Source organism: Oryx dammah, unplaced genomic scaffold (assembly GCF_014754425.2).
Source record: "Oryx dammah isolate SB20612 unplaced genomic scaffold, SCBI_Odam_1.1 HiC_scaffold_29, whole genome shotgun sequence".
Taxonomy (NCBI): domain Eukaryota; kingdom Metazoa; phylum Chordata; class Mammalia; order Artiodactyla; family Bovidae; genus Oryx; species Oryx dammah.
This window is the reverse complement of record NW_024070213.1, coordinates 110,237,747-110,253,219: the sequence shown is the minus strand read 5'-3', so window position 1 is coordinate 110,253,219 and position 15,473 is coordinate 110,237,747.

Here is a 15,473-nt window from a genome sequence, read left to right as displayed (position 1 = left end):
CTTTAAAAAGTCATTGTTTTTAAAGCTCCCAGGTAACTCCAATGTGCAGACAACTTGAACACTGCCCTAGTGCTTCTCCCACATCCAAACTGACAAGGTCAAGAGGAATCCTACCTCTGATTACCATCTAAGTCTTATTTGCATTTTCTTCATGTACCGTCGTTTTGATCAGGTGGAAGCAACCAGGAGTGGGATATGTACGACAGAGTCTGAGGAATACTTTTTGCTTCTACTTGGTAAGACTCTTTCTGTGCTCTTGGCTACTCTGACTCTTGAGGTTAAAAAAAAGGCAAACCACTCCACGTTTCTGCCACTTTGCTCTTCTTGTTTTGTTCTTCTCTCTCCTCAAAGTCTGGCTCTCTAGAAATTCTGACTGATCTATGAAATTTCTCCAGAATTTGCTTAATGCTTTGAAACCTTTCCCGCTTCTTAAATACTTGACTTCTCACCCTTGTCAATATTTGATTCTCAATAATAGATAATATTTCACAAAACTGGTCTGATGGAGAAAGAGAATGAGAAACTTTAGGTGGTGAAGGGGTTGGAGGATGCAGAAAATGTCTGCACTTTGGTCAGTGATGAAAGCTGATGGAGATTGTTGCCATCAGATGGTGAGAGGTGAAGGTAGCCTGGGCTTGGTGCTCAGGATCACAGAGATGGCTTCTGGCCTCAAGTATCTACTCAGACATCTGTATCTGTGCCTAACCAGGACCTTTACTAGGATCAGCCTCAAAAGCAACAGAGCAGACCTCTCTGCCTGAGAAGGATTGGCCTGGTCTGACCTTGGTGATTTCAAATTAGGCGAACTATTGCTGGCTTCACAAGGCCTCCACCTCTATTTGGGACCTCAACTAATGTTTGTACTCAAGACATTTATGCCAGTATTCTCTTGAAAAAACCAGAGTTGGCTCATCTCTTATGCCCTAGACTTGTTCGTTTCTGCAGTTATCTCCTGCCTGGTATCAATCTATGCTTATTGTGAGAGAGGACCAAAACTCCATTGCTGCCTATTTAAACTTCATTCCATCAGAAACCAGCTCTCCTACACCCCTGCTTTCTTTACAGAATGCTCTTGCTACTTCTTTACCAGAATAAAATATAGCTTTCTCATGAGTGTATATTTTCTAGGGCATCTCCTCAAATGCAGGGAACCACAGAGTTGAAGGATGGTGTCAGTTTTCTGCTTTGTCTACAAAATTGCATGTCTAGTTCCATCATTCTTCATGAAAAAAGATTCTGCCCCTCTGGAAATTCTGCCACCTGGAATGACAGTCTCTGCCTTCCTTATCCCCATCACTGACTTTCCAATTCGTTAGTCCCTCATGTTAATTTAAAACGTGGACATTCTTTTACTATCATCCTCTCCAACATAGATTCTACCATTATACTGGCTGTATTTGTAAGGACATTTTGTTTGCAAGCACAGAAGGGTAAAAATTTATTCACTATGTTTAACATGTGCCAAAGATAGAATGTTTTTTAAAAAACTTTTTTATAATTGATTTCATCTTACACTCTAACCTCCATTGCCCTCATAGTGGAAAAAATAAAACCAGAAAACAAAACCCTCCAAATCTTAAATGTATCCTTTCTAAGTATGAGGGTGTTTCAAACTTTAAAAATTATTTTTGTGTGTTGGTCTAGAGTCATCATTTGGATAAATGGTCATTCAACTCAAAGTTATACTCTTTACTGGGACAGCATCTCCCCTTTCCTAAAAGAAGTTCTTTGGTGATGCTGCCAGACCCCAGGCTTAGAGGCAGGGGCTGCTGGTCTGAGCCTCCCTGGGCCACTTCTAGCTTAAATGCATTGTGACTAAGTTGGACATCGGTGTTGGCTGGAGTACTGCTGATCGTGCCTGGCTCTCTGAGAAAGGTTTCCTGTGTTCATGTAAACCAGTGGCACCCACCAGATCCCATTCCTGTGGGACTTGCATTTTATGGCCTTCTCAACCCTATCCCAAGCCCCCTCCTGGTGTGCTGGCTCTCTCAGCACCTCTGTGTACCCTCAGCCACTTACTCTGTGCAGTGATGGAGTGTGTGCTGCTACACTTCCCGTTACCTCCCTCAGCCCTTACTAATCCCTTGTCCCCTTGTCACAGGTCTCCATGCAGACTTCCAGCCAGAAGGCAAAGACAAGCCCGCCTCTGCTTTTAATGTCCCCTTCAAATTCTTTGATTTCTGGGGGTGTCTTTTGCATCTTCTTTGCTTCCCATCTGTACTTCTCAAAAGAGTGGCTTCTGCTCCCATCATGTTACTGAGTCAACTCCTCATAAGGCCATGAGTAATTTCTAACTGCCCCCAAATGTCTTAGCAGTTTCAGTTTGGTTTTTTTTCTAACTTTGAATCTCTTTTGATTTATATTTTACAAAAAGCAGATCATTTGCAAACTTGGTATTTCTTTTCTTGGCTGCACCGTGGGTCATACTGGCTCTTAGTTCCCCAATCAAATATTGAAACTGTGCCCCCTGCATTGGGGTCACACAGAGTCGGACATGACTGAAGCGACTCAGCAGCAGCAGCAGCGGGAGTATTCATCTGACACCTTGATTCCTTAATTTTCCAAGCTCTGTGCTTTCTCGGTTCCACTCAGAGGTTTTTGCCAATTTCCTATGTTGTTTTCCCCTTCAATGCGAGTGTATAAGGACTCTGCTCTTGTATGGTTTCTACTCTGATTATGGTTAAGTCCAGGAAGTAGGGAGTTCCCCCTGGGTGATTGCTTTCATTCTCATGTTAAACCTCATTCTTTATACTGCAGCTTAAAAAAAAAAAAAAAATCCATACATCCATTCAGAACATTTTTCCAAGCTTTAGAGTTGTATTTTTACAACAACAAAGGTGAAAGTAGCTCAGTCGTGCCCTTATCTTTGGGACCCCATGGACAATCTATGGAATTCGCCAGACCAGAATACTGGAGTGGGTAGCCTTTCCCTTCTCCAGGGGATCTTCCCAAGCCAGGGATTGAACCCAGGGCTACCGCATTGTGGGTGGATTCTTTACCAGCTGAGCCACAAGGGAAGCCCAAGAATACTGGAGTGGGTAGCCTTTCCCTTCTCCAGCAGATCTTCCTGACTTAGGAATTGAACCAGGGTCTCCTGCATTGGAGGATTCCTTACCAACTGAGCTATAAGGGAAGCCCTACCTACTGGATATTTCCAGGCCTTTCAAACTCAACATGTACAAACTGAACTCATTATCCTCCCCAGCTTCTCAGGATGTATTTTCAATCTGGATTGATACCATCTTGTCTCCAGTCACCAGAGCTAGAAAACTTGGGAATTGATTTTGATTCTTTTTAATTTTTTTTATCTCCCACATTCCCACAATGAATCACAAAGCTTGGCAAGTTTCTTCCTGTTCAGTACCAATTTGGCTTTGATCTCTTAGTCATCGTTGAATCTACTTACCTATCATCATCTGTCAATCCGCCACCATTATTTGTCTGCAATGAAAATTTGTCCCCTAGAGTTTAAAAGAAAGTGGAAGTGTTAGTTGCTCAGTTGTGTCCAACCCTTTGTGACTCCATGGAATGTAGCCTGCCAGGCTCCTCTGTCCTGAATAGGAATAAGATAAATGTACACTTTCTAGAAGGGAAAAAAGGAATAAAGACATTGCCTGTAAAGATTCATATTGTTAATTACTGTTGCTATAATTAAGCCTCAAACTTGGCACCGAAATTTTGGGTAGCTGCAGTGAAAATAAGACTAGGTTGATTAGCTAATGATTTTTCTCAGAGAAAACAGAGGTATTTTCACAATTTAAGTTATAAATTATGATTAGCTGAAGCTTTGCATTGATAAAACTTTGCTTAGCTTTCCCTCTAATTTCTAGATCACCCTAAATTGGCCCTTTGAACCAATTCTTCCTTCCTTAGGGCAAATATCTTCTGAGCATTTAAGCATTTTAAGACCTCTCTTGCTAAAAGACAGATCCTTTTCAGTTTTTCCCAGTCTGTCCCAAGCTGAGGACCTGTGTTCTCTGTTTATGGTGGCCCGCAGTCCTGTTTGTCCTGTAAGTCATATTTTATAAACTTGTCTCTGTTATGCCCAGAGTCCGAGTCTCCAAAACTGAGAGAATAAGACATCTACAGCAATGCAAAAGCATGAAGGGGTTTATTGCTAGCTAGGGCTCAAGTCTCATCCAGCGCAGTGGAATCTTGACGAGAGCCTCGAGTTCTGAATCACATCTACTTTTATACAGATGGTTCTTTTTTCCTGTAACAGCATAGCTGATTGGTTAAACCGTACACGCGCACGGGACTTTTAACCTCGCATCCCTATCCGGATTGGCTCGGGTCTGGTGCGGGCGGGGGGCTATGGGGATTTTCTCTGATTGGCCGAGCTACACTGCCTGAGGGAGTTCCCAGTGCCTCAGCTTTCCTAGAGACTAAACCTCAGGCCTAGCCTGCCCCTTAGAACCTGTTCTGGCTTCAGTTTGGTCCTAACAGTTTCCCTTTCTTAAAGCTCAAATTTATTTGCAGCTCAGTATTTGAAAACCATCCAATTAGATTTTGAGCAGATTTGTATGTGACAGTGATTTTAGTTTGGGTCTAAGTTGTATTCTCTTTTAGACTCACACATGCCTGAACAAGTTCATGGGTCCACTGGGGCTGGCTCCCCAGGCCTTACTTCATAAAATGACGGGGGGGTCTTTGATGAGGAACTGTGCTTGCATTATTGTCAGCGATGGGATATGAAAGTGCCACTTAGAGTCATTATTTGTGAATGAAGCAAACATAATAACCTTTACAGGCGAAGATTGCTAGCCTACACCTAGATATAGAAGAGAGGATAGTGGTGACCGAAATGGGAAGGAAATCCAAAAAAGAGGGGATATATGTATACACATTGCTGATTCACTTTGCTGTACAGCAGAAACTAACATAACATTGTAAGGCAAATATACTCCAATAAAATTAATAATAAGAAAAGAGAAGACAGTGTCTTCCGACATTAAAGCAGGGAAGTCGTGTTCACAGTGTTCACAGGAGCTGTGCCAGTCCCGCCCCTGGGAGCAAAGTTGGCTGTGGTTTATCTTCACAGGGGTTCTATGTATGGTGCAGTGATAGGGAGGCAGGCTGGGGTGCCAGACAGACTGATGGGAATCCTGGCTCTGCTCCTTCCCTACGCGGAGCCTTGGGCAACTTCCCTAACCTCTCTGAGCCTGCTCTGAGGATTAAAAATAAGGCACATAAAGTCAGTACTCCATAAATGGGGATTGTTATTCCTGATATTATTATCAGATATCACCAGGCAATGAGCAGCAAGGGAGGAAGAAACTGATGGGTGTGGGAGATGAAAGGATGGCTCTGGGAGCTCAGGTGAGACACACCTTAGGGGCACTGTAAACAGTGACTGAGCGAAGGAAGTTTGAAGAGGGCTGGGGTTCTTACATGAACAGAGGACAGAAGAGATCTGTGTGGTCTCACTTCCTATCCACAGGATCTACGGCCAGGAGATTTTATACATACAACTCATAAACATTAAGTTGCAAAAAACATTTCCAAGGGTCTTGTCTACTTTGGGTTACATTCTCATAAATTAGACGGTCTGGAAGTTTTTGTTTCTAGGTTTAGAAATGAGTTTCTGAGGTTGGTTTTTGTCCTATAAATATTTTATCCTATGAAAATTGTCCAATAATACTTGAACTTTCTGTCATACTTTGCAAAGTTGCCACTCCTTTCCTGAAATGTCTCCTCACTGGACTTTTATAAATCTAGTTTTTTTCTGGAGTGTCCTTCTAACACTCAGGGCTTTCCTTCTTGGTCTTCTTGCTTGGAAGATAAGTTTTTCCCTGTTATTTTCTCCCTTTGAAGCTCTTAACTATGCATATTTCCCAGGACTCTGTTAGCTCTTTGGTCTTCTCGCTTTTTAATAATCTCTGGTACCAAAACCCATGGCTTAAGCACCACATTTGTTTCTAGAGCCCAGACCCTTCTCCTAATCTACTGGATCCACATACCGAAGGGCCTGAGTGAAACAAATTAGGAAATTTCCATTCACACAGGTGGCCGCTTGGCCCCTGACATGTTTCAGCCCCAGGTCTAGGGGTAGGCATCTCGGTGTGAACTGACCTGAGAACTAGGTCGAATGATTTCTACCATTTGTCAGTTGCATAACCTTGGGAAATTTACTTCTCTCTCTTGGGCTTCCCGGGTGGTGCTAGTGGTAAAGAATCCACTTGCCAATGCAGGAGATCTAAGAAATACTTAACCCCAGAGAGCTTTTATTTAGTCATCTTTCAGACAGGGAGTGGAGAAGGCAATGGCAACCCACTCCAGTACTCTTGCCTGGAAAATTCCATGGATGGAGGAGCCTGGTGGGCTGCAGTCCATGGGGTCGCAAAGAGTTGGACACAACTAAGCAACTTTCACTTTTCACTTTCATGCATTGGAGATGGAAATGGCAACCCACTCCAGTGTTCTTGCCTGGAGAATCCCAGGGACGGTGGAGCCTGGTGGGCTGCCGTCTATGGGGTCACACAGAGTCAGACACGACTGAAGTGACTTAGCAGCAGCAAGATAGGGAGTATGTATACACTTTTAATTTCTTGCCTCTTAGCTCAGTGGATGTTTCCAGGATCTACATATGTTCTTTTGTTATTAGGTTTTATAAATTTTCTTCTTGGAGTATTTTATTTTAAAAAGGAGTGGGCTATATACACAATGAAGACCATGTCGAGTAGTATCTTTCCTCGGTACTGTTTCATTTTAATATATATACAATGAAGACCATGTCGAGTAGTATCTTTCCTCGGTACTGTTTCATTTTAAATTACTTCTTCCCTGTTGGTTTAATCCAGTTTTCTAAAGCATCTATTGTGTTGTTACCTGGGAAACTCAGCCTCCACAACCATTGGTTAGAATGTCCCAAGGTTGTTCATTATATTCCATCACCCTCAAGAAAGCAAATATCCAACATATATTAGAATTAGCTTATAACCTTTAGCAATCTGTTACTTACATTTAAGATTTTGACATGATTTTTAATTCCTAAATTGTTTTATAGACTTTGGGGGAGCATAGAAACAGAATTTTTTCCTACAGTGTTGTTATGAATGGTAATCTATGTGGTCTCTAGTTTTTATAAGCAAGTTTATTTTCTGTTGATAAGAGAAATAATCCAAATGTTTCCTTCTTTTCAGCATGCTTGCTTTAGCAATTCAAAGTGGGTAGGGAGACTGTCCCTCTAGAGTTTTTACTATGTGCAAACAATAAAATAGGTTGAAAAGAAAGAGTTTTAACCTGCCATCTCCAATTGATACAAGCCAGTTTTTCCTTTCCTTACCGTTCTGCCTTCTTAGGGAGTTTGGATTCCCTGACCTCATGAAAGATGATGATAGCCTTTCAAACCCTCAAGATTAGCTTTCCTGGTGCTCATTCACGGTGGAACCTGTTCCTTCTGACCCTAAGGTCTACAAATGTATTTGGTCTACTGGTGCACACAATGTCTACCTCACTGCCCTTGAGAAAACCACTGTCTTCAATTCTTAATTATTGACCTATAAGTAGATACTTATAAACACAATAAAACATCAAATTAAAAATCATGTTCAACTGGGATATGCTATTGAATCCTGTTAAAATTACAAATATGTCTCTTCCCATTTCCTTGTAAATGTAGCCTACTCGGTGATTTTATCTAGCAATCTTTTCTTTTTATAAATGATCATATAGGTTAGTCTACATATAGAAGTTTGCACATGTGTGCTTTTGTCTTTATTTCTGAGTTACCTTTGTTGTTCAGTCACTCTGTCTTGTCTGACTCTTTGCAGCCCCATGGACTGAAGCATTCCAGGCTTCCTTGTCCTTCACTATATCCTGGAGTTTGCTCATACTCTTGTCTATTGGGTTGATGATGCCATTTATACCTTAAACAGATGTAAATTTGAGGCATAAAAATGCTACCTGGATGCAGGACTTCCCTGGTGGTCCGGTGGTTAAGAATCTGCTTCCAATGCAAGGGGTAAGGGTTCGATCCCTGGTTACGCAGTTAAGATCCCACAAGCTTCGTGGCCAAAAAATCCAGAATATAACAGAAGCAATATTGTACCAAATTCAATAAAGACTTTAAATGTGGTCCACATAAAAAATACTACCTAGATGGATTAAGTAATTGTGATACTTATAATGCTGTTAAGTTAGATTCTCTTTTGAAAAACAAAGTAGGTTATAAAGGAAATATACTATAAGACATCCATATACCTATTGTACTTGCTTTTGAAGACCTCTGTGTTACCCTGTTCTGTAGTCTAGAAAGTCAGTGTGATGCCAGAGAAAGAGCATTGCTCTGTGAGTTGGCAAGTGTACCTGGTCTCAGCTGGGTCATGCACAAGGTATGGGGCTTTGACTCATCTCAATCACCTTTGTGGGCCTCAATTTCCTTACTTATGAAATACAGGCTAATAACATTTTTTATTTATTGAACGGGTTTATTATGAAGATTTGATGTGAAACAGTGCAAAAGTACTTTAAAGTCAAGACAACTATGGAAAGAAATAAGAAATGCTGAGTATGAGACAGATCACCCAGCAAAGAGTTTAACAAGTCCAGGGAAGAATTATCATATTACTCTTACCATTCAAATTTTCTTACTGGTCAAAGAGAAATTGAATGTGTGTTGGATCTAGCATACATGTCTTTCAGCATTTCAGATTTTCTCAAACCGTAAGGCATTTTCTCACATACTTATGAAAAACAAGATCGCTTTCTGCATGCTTTTTAAAAAACAGGTTGTCCTGTCATTTGGGAGGACAATTGCCCTTTCCATTTCTGCTTGTTTTCACCTTTAGTCCATGAGAATTTTTCCTTGTTGTTGATTCACCCTTTCCTTCTCCCTATACATGGATCCATACTTGAAAGGCAGAATGTTAATTGTGAACAGAGCATTGAGCTGGCAGAGATCCAGGAAGTAGGTTTTAAACACAGTTCTAGCAGTCGCTAGAATCAATAACATTCACCAGCATTTAATCTATCTATGCCTCATATTTGTTGAGTTGTATAATCTCCAAGTTTGAAAGTTAAAGAAGAACAACAAAACCAATAAATCATTGCTTTCCCTGTCCCAGGGGAAACCTGCTTAAATTTTTTACACAACATTTCCAGTGAAAGAAAGTATAATATTATAGACTTAGGAGTCAAATTTAAATCTCTGCTTAGCTGCATAGAGTCTGTGTGACTTTGGGGAAGTTTTTTATATCATCCATGACCCAGGTTGTGGGTTGTTGTTTATGGAATGGAAATAGTAATATACAACATAGAGTTATGGTTGTATATACGGAAGATTTCCTGAGATGACACAAGTATAGCCTTTAACGTGGAGTCTGGCACATGATGAGGATCTCAACAAAGGGTTCTCCTCCCCCTTCCCTACCTCTCTCCCTCCTCCTTCTCCATCTGAACCAGTAGTGGAAAACTATTTTACCAGTGATAGAAAACTATTATGTTCTAAGATATACCACTCCAACTTTGTAAAGTTATCCTAGTTAGAAAATATTCCTCCTAATCAACCAAAATTGCTCACTTTACCTCTGCACATACTTTTTGTCCAAGTAGTGACTTCTAGGGTCTTGCTGCTGCTGCTAAGTCGCTTCAGTCGTGTCCGACTTGACTGTCCTTTATATACTTGAAAATGACTATCATGCCTGTTATGTTACCCTACTTTCCTCTTAACTTTATTTTTTCATCATTTTCTTCCTAATATGGTCCATCAAGCTTTACCTGCCAACTTTCAACTAACTCTTGGCTTTTCGCCATTAACTTGCTCGTTGATCAGCCGCTCAGTTGTGTCTGACTCTGTGACCCCATGTACGGCAGCACACCAGCCTTCCCTGTCCTCCGTCATTTCCCTGAGCTTGCTTGATACCAACCCTTTCAATAAAAATTTATAGAGTAACATGTAATAATCTTGTTTCTCAGACCTGTAGTGATTCTTCGGAAAGATTAGAAAGGAACAAGAGGTCACTCAGAGCATGGGTCTGTCTTCATTTGCACTACCAATTCTACTCATTTTAATTCTGTACCTGAGACAAACCCTTTCTCATTTAAGGGTTTTTTCCTTTACAGGGTTTATAAAGAATATAAGGTGACATTTTCAACCCTATGATGATTTTTATATAAAGAACTGTGTGAAAGTTCTCAAAACATTTTTACATACTCTAAAGAGTTAGATTGACTAATCAAATTTCACTTTTATAGTGTCTTCCTAAAAGTTGATCCTTTAAAATATCAGATGATCCATCCACAGAATAAGCCTCTAAAACAGATTGGAAGCATTATTTCCCTCAATTTTACAGAGATCTGAAACCAGAGGTCTCCCAGGAGCCATGACCCAGTGGCCTTTACAGACATCTGGCCAATGAGTGGGTTTATATATGTTGTGATAGACTGGGCAACGTTGAAAACGCATTTTCCCCTTCTCCACAGGATTGACCTTTAGATAGTTGAAGACAGAATTTTGCATCTTGCTTGGACACTTATTCTTTTGCCTTGTTCATTGTGGTTACCTTTTCACTCCATCAGACCATAAGCTCTTGGTGGGCAGAGAATTTTATTCTCTTTTGTATGTCTTGTTCTGTCTAATACAGCACTCAACTTCAAAATTGCAGTACATCTTATTAACTGAATCACAACAAAGACGATAAGAGCTGAGTGACCAGGTGACTTTAATTCCGAAGGAGACAGAAGGTACAAATATCCAAATGAAATCAGGTTGCCAATTTATATTCTTAATTTGTATCAGTTGACTTACAACGTACATAGATCAACTTTGATCATACATAATGTTGAAATAATTCTCCAAATTGTTAGAATTAAACATTTATTATTATAAAAATAAAATGTAATTGTAATCGCATTTTCTACTTCTGCTTCGTCTGCCACTTATTAATGATTATTCTAGCATTGTTTAGGAATAAGAGATGCCCAGTAGGGATTCTGACTGACAAAATTTCTTTCAACCATTTGCCTCACCTTTTGTAGAAATAGTGATAGGAAAAGGAACATGGAAATAGTACTTACTAATGATTATACTCAATTACCATGAAAAAACAGATATCTTTTATTTAGTGGCACAACTAGTCACAAAACTAGGAAAGTTTTCTTCATTTAAAACTGTTCTTACATAAAAGTTTATGTTCCAGAATATATTTGAGTAATTGTCCAGCAAATAATAGAAGGATATCATAGAAACGATGAAGGGTTCATAATCTTCCTTAAATGCTAGGTCCACAAGAGCTTGCTATAAAGTATCTTCATTTTCCCAGTGATAACTCTTTGTTCCATTGAACAGAAATAAAAGATTATTTTTGGAAAGGCCCTAAAGAAAATACACTGTAATTGCCAAACTAATTGAATCCTAATAGTGAATGTTTTATCAACTCATCAGGGTTAATTGTACTATGATCTTTTTTAATATTTGTGATATTGCAATAATCTACTGTAAAAAAACACATAGAGTCTGTTCTGCCAAAGGCAGGTAATAAAAGTAAAATTTGATATACAGCTAAAGAGAAAGAGAGAGAAATGGATAGATATTTTTGCCTCGATCCTCATCTTTTCCAGGTTTTCCTTTAATCCACATCTTACTTTGGACCTTTCTGCCTTAGGGATTGGTTGGGCATAGCCCTAGACTGAGGCTCCAGAAGGGGATTTATTCTGAACTTTAACCATCTCTCAGATGATCTGGCCCAGGACCACCCTTCAGCAGGACCTCTGGGAGATGGAGGTATCCCACTCAGTCAATAGATATAAAGCATCTACAAGGTGCCAGCACTGTGGAACCTTAGAAAATGCCTTTATTTTGTAAAAGCAGAAAGGGAGCCCTGTGTAATGTATCTTTATAACTCTGGGAGGCTCAGCATTCCTTCATAGCTTTCCACAGCATCATAATCTTATTTTTGGGAATCATCTCTCTTCTGTGTGTATGTTTTTTCAGGGCAGAAAAATCCAGGTTTATGTCTTTTACTCTGGAGCTTGATGGAACTGGAGGCTCTCTCCTCATTCTCTTTGCCCATGAGAAGGCATGTGACCTCTGTTTAGCCCATCAGAAGGTCTTTATTGGCCCCTTGAATCATAACTAATTGAATCAAATAAAAGAGTGGTCTTTGATGCTCACTCATGATGACCTGGGTGTCCCTAAGATGAGGCCACTGCTGAGATTTATCTTTCTTAGACCCCTAAACTCTCTTTCCTGTCCAGGACAGAGCTTTATTCCTCTGTTCTTCTGTCAGTTCTGGGAATATATCAATTCTACCCTTATATTCTTCCAATAGATCTTTTTATGTTCAAGTTGGGCAGAATTTTTTTTAGCCAAGGGTCTTCATTGATGAACCTCAGTCTATAGTTAGTGACAGTTTTCAAAGCTCCAAGGACAAAGAATCACTTGAGATTGGGTCAGATGATTGAAGATCACCCTGGCTTGTATTCATAACTGAGCACACCCTGGTGGATGAGAGCTCAGGGTTTCATCAGCATCATATGACCATAGGCAAATGTAGGTAATGAAGTTGTTTGATGAAGGGGATAAAAGAGAAAAGCAGGCTCTGTGTTATAAACAACCACCAGCAGAGGGAAGGAGGCAGAGGCAAGGACACACCTCCTAGGCCTGTGTAAGAGGAAGGGGCTGCAAGACTCAGCCCAGGAATAAGAACACAGGAAGTGAACACAGACATGGCAATATTTTCCAGATAAGAAAAAGAAAAAGGGGAAATGGAATTCCCACAAGTCTTCAGAGGGTTGTGTGGGAACGTAAGAGAGATAACTGCCATAATCAGACAGTGACATGCCCAAGGCCTTGTCCCAGGGGAACCTGGGAGCCTGTTAGCAGCCATGCTTTCTTGGGAACACTCAAAAAGGCTCCCCTTAACTGCCCACACACAGACACTACAGCTTTTCTTTGTTCTAGACCAGATCCTATAGGAATTGCAGAACAGGGTCCTTCCACTGGCCTCTCTTATGTGTGTTTGTGTTTGTGTGAGAGAGAGACAGACAGATAGACAAACAGAGAGACAGAGATACAGAGAAACAGAGAGAGAAAAATGTGAGTCAGAGACAGAAAGAGATGGAGAGAGGACTGAATTCTAGCTTCTCAGGACTTTATTCTCACCCTTAGAGAGGAAACCCTTTCTCAAGTTTTTGACCCAGTCTGCCTAAATCATCCCTTATCTCCTGCCCCCTACACTTACTGCCTACCTGTTGACTCTCCTGCTCCTCCAAACCCAATGCACTTGCCTCTTCCTTTCCTCTGCTTTTTGCTCCTATCTCCAACCTTTCCTTTACCCTTTTTGGGGGACTTAGACATGCTCAATCCTTGCTTATTTCTTCTGCCAACTAATTGTCCTAATATTTTATTCAGTGAGAAAGCTATTCTGGAAATCAAATTTTCCTACCAAGAATTGCAAAACCAATTTGGGAGACTTAAACATCTGTAATCTCAGGAAAACTTTAGGTATTACAAAACTTGGATGTATAAAATTTTCGAAACCATAAAGTTTCCAAAGTGAACATCTTCTCATTGGAGGTATTTTTACCTCTGCCGTACAGTTTCACAGGAGATTTTCCTTACTATTCTTTTCAAAGTACTTCTTTGCAGTTAGTGCTTTTCAGCCTCAGTGTCTTTTCAAAGTTACTTTTCTGGGGACTGTTGATTTCAGGCCACTTCAACTGCATGAGTTATGCAAGTGTGAAAATTTTTTTGTTCTAAAAAAAGATGCTCCAACCTACTTTTCATACTCATAATAAGGCAAAAGGATAAAGACCGAAGTTCAGCATTGGTCGAGACTTTTCTAGGAAAGGAAGAGCTAAGAATTTTTGTACCATCCCATATTGATAACAGAGTCAAAGTGAGAATGAAGGCCTGATGAAACAGCTTCAAGTTATGCAGAGAACTGCATTTTAATTTTATTTATATTGACATTTTATTAGCATCACCTTTTTTTCACTTCCTCAGATATTAAAGGAAACACAAAACATTATACTGAATATAAGTATAAGAAGTTATGTAAAGACCTAGATAATACAATGTGTCTGCAGTATAAAGTGAATTGTTCAGTCATGAAGTCTTGTCTAACCCCATGGACTACAGCACGCCCGGCCTTCCTGTCCCTCAGTGTCTCTTGAAGTTTGCTCAAGTTCATGTCCACTGAATCGGTGATGCTATCCAACATTCTCACCTGCTGCTGCTCTCTTCTCCTTTTACCTTTAGTCTTTCCCAGCATCAGGGTCTTTTCCAATGAGTCAGCTCTTTGTATCAGGTGGCCAAGTTATTGGAGCTTCAGCTTCAACATCAGCCCTTGTAGTGAGTATTTAGGACTGATTTCCTTTAGAACTGCCTGGTTTTGTCTCCTTTCAGTCCAAGGGTCTTCTCCAACACCACAGCTGAAAAGCATCAATTCTTTGGTGCTCAGCCTTCTTTACGGTCCAACTCTCACATCCATACATGACTTCTGGAAAAAACATAGCTTTGACTAGATGGATCTTCGTCAGCAAAGTGACATCTTTGTTTTTTATTATGCTGTCTAGGTTTGTCATAGTATGAAGTGAATATTTATCTTATTTTGGAAGTTTCCTTTTTGTCAATTAGTACTAGTTCCTCCAGTAAGTGCATTAAACTGTGGACACTCACTGCCTTTGAAAAATTTAGTCTAAGGAGAATTAAATCTTCAAATACAATCTGTCTTTGTGTATCTCAGCATGTTTCTGTGTGTCTACACACATATATTTAAATGAAACCATGAAACATATGTGAGGCTCAATACATATGAACCATCATTTAGAAAATCTTTAGGCATTACTGAATTCCCTGATGTCTTTTAGAAACAAATGTCTGTTTCTCATAAACTTATTGATAGAAATGCCAAGTGAAATAAAATGTCACAGGCATGATACAGAACTGATTGAAGAATTTGCTGACTATTTTACCAGCAATTTTTCCATCTCTGGGATTGCTTCTGCTAATGAACAGCATGTGTCCTCTCACAACTGATTGTGGAAAACTTCATTATCAGAGGTGGAAATCAGAAAGATGGACCCCTGAACATGAACCCCTGTCCTCTGTTTCTTAGTGGAACTTTATATCTTGGTCTGCACTCTCTTGTCCATGGTGGCCCTTGAAAAGTTTGTGGTGACTCTCCAGCCATAAAATCGTAGAATCCTGTTACTGTTACAGTCTTTATGTTCCTATCAGTTAGTGTCACTCAGCTGCAAGCTACATGATTCTCAACTAACTGTGACTCAGAAATGAAGGCCTTTAATTTTCCTACAGAGTGAGAATTCAGGGAGTAGGTGGCTCTGGATTTGGTAAAGAAACCCAAAGTTCACATCAAGGAACTAGTTTTCCATCTTTCTTCTCTGCCATCCTCAGCTTGTAGATGTTTTGGTCCTTAAGCTACAAGCTGGCTACTGAGGAAGCAGGATCTCACAACTTCATGTTTGCTTTAGAGAATGGGCTGGAGGAAAATGGCTTTTCTTGTGTCAGG